The following is a 2,417-nucleotide window of genomic DNA, read 5'->3' on the forward strand; positions in this document are numbered from 1 at the left end:
GGTGGGGTGAGCCGAAATCTCGCCATTTCACTCCAGCCCGGGGAAAAAAAGTGAAAATCCCCGTAAAAAAAAAAAAAAAAAAAAAAAGAAAAAGAAAATAGCTAACACTTACTGAGTGCTTGTCGTGTTGCAGGTCCTCTTCTAAGCATTTAAAGTCCATCAACTTATTGTAGCTGAGCACCTCTTGTGCGGCGGCCACTGATTTGATCTCCCATTTTACAGGAAGGGAGGAAACAAGGTGCAGAGAGCTTGATGGAGCTGGGATCTCCCTGCAGTGAGACGTTAGATTTCAAACTTTTCTCCTGTTTCATGGAGTTTTGTTTTCTAGAAACACTTTTGTTTTTAATTCCTTATATCCATCATTTATCTCTTCACTTTTTTTTCTTCCCAGTCATTCAAAGCTGTATGTTGCGAGACTACTTGCTCTTTTTTTAGGTGCTGGGGATTAAACCCTGCCTGGGAATATGTATTCCAGAAGAGAAGGAAATTGAAGCAGAAGGATGGGTTTGCAAGCGAATACTGTATTAAGGTGTGAATCGGTGGGTGGCAGTGCTCTTGTCTTTGTCCCCGTTTTCATCTCCAGCCAGGTGACCAAACCCATTGCATATTCCTGCCCCTGGGATTGTTTGTTGGGTTGGAGTGTGGGTGGAGAGCAGAAGCTGGCTCGCAGACAGGAGTCAAAGGGAGTGGTAACATTTCACAGGGGATGGCCTTTTGGTGTAGGAGATCACAGCATTCCCTGAGGTGCTATGCTTCAAATGCAGTAGAGCTTCCACATCTGAAGGGACAGTGAGACCAGGCAGCAGCCCTGGGACCCACTAGTGCCTGGCGCCCACTAGGGTGTTTGTGTGGGGAACCGGTAATTACTGAGACTGAATTTCTCAGCACCCTGTGGAATGAGCTTCTGAGTCGGAAACAAATTCAATCAATCAATCAGTGAATGAACATTTCTTGTGCCCCTGGTTTGGTGGGCTTCAGTTCATAGCCACCCACCACATTTGGGCCATCTCTGGAATGGCAAAGAATATTTATGTCATGCACAACGGCACCCCATGGTCTGATGACGCTGCCCACTGGAGAATTGGTGAGCAGAAATAACAGGCTCTCAGAAGCCGCTGTTGGAAGTGGGGTGAAACTGAGTTTGAAGAGTAGCCTGAATGCTTTCACTCACTGGTCAAATACGGGGATCACCAGAATGGAGAGGGGGTAAATCACTTACTCCACAGTGCTGAGGAGATTTTTTTTTTTCTAATTTTCCAGGCAAAATGCCCTATGACTGAGAGACAGGGACCTGAATCTTGGCATTCAAGAATATTCCTACAGTGGCCCAGAATGGTCATGCCATGTGAGGCCTAGGTCAGTGCATTGCCGCACTGTGGGGAAGGCTGTTTTGCCATGGTGGAAATGAACCCACCAGAAACTATGGGTGTTTCGGGGAGAATGAAGCTCCCCCTTGGGCCCAGGAGAAGAGCATTTGAGTCTTGTTGGGGCCCATTTCTGAGATGCACCAGATCAGAGGCTGAGCTCCTTGACATCACAAGGGTGAGGCCCTGGGGCCCCTGGGCTCTCAGAGCACAGGAAGCTTCAGCGCTGCGTCTGACTACTCAGAGCTCTTGCTGCTGTAACCATCACCAGCACGTAGTGGGCTGGCATAAAGCGTCTGCGCCTACCCACTGAGGACAGGGTGCAGGGGGCTCGTCCTCAGCTCTGGGCTTCACAAGCCAGGGCTGTGCCTTCAGAACCAGCGTGGACAAATCTGAGGGACATGCCCCATTGTCAGCTCTATCTGACAGACCCTCAGATGCTGTAAAGGCTGGGTACTTTACAGTGGGTGACAGAAACTAGTCAGAGAAGGCTGATTTTGGTGGCTTGCACCCAGGCAATGTCACCAAAGCTAATTATCCTGAAGGACTCTCCCAAACTCCTGGGAAATGGGCTTTTGATCCTGGGTCCCAAGAGTGAGGGTCTACCCTCTGCCCTTGGTGGGGGGGCCCTGCTGGTGGGGGAGCACAGTGAAGTTAGCCAGGCATACGCTGCCTTGGGGGTTGGTCCTGAGGAGTCCACTGGGATGTGTGGGGAGACGGGACATTTCACAGTGTTCAGCCATAAGGAAATCTTGCAGTTGGTGTCAATGGCTGAGGAGGGCTTTGGGGCAGGCTGGGGAACAAGAATCCAGGGTGGGCCCGGAGAGTAGCTGGTGAGATAGCACTGGCGCTCCTCCCCCAGACGCGCGCTGCAGCACTGGTGCTCCTCCCCCGGCAAGTCGCTGCAACACTGGCGCTCCTCCCCCGCACGCGCGCTGCAGCATTGGTGCTCCTCCCCCGGCAAGTCGCTGCGGCACTGATGCTCCTCCCCCGGCAAGTCGCTGCGGCACTGGTGCTCCTCCCCCGGCAAGTCGCTGCGGCACTGGCGCTCCT

The sequence above is a fragment of the Sapajus apella genome, unplaced genomic scaffold (genome assembly GCF_009761245.1).
Source record: "Sapajus apella isolate SASKATOON/1434 unplaced genomic scaffold, GSC_monkey_1.0 scaffold4, whole genome shotgun sequence".
Taxonomy (NCBI): Eukaryota; Metazoa; Chordata; class Mammalia; order Primates; family Cebidae; genus Sapajus; species Sapajus apella.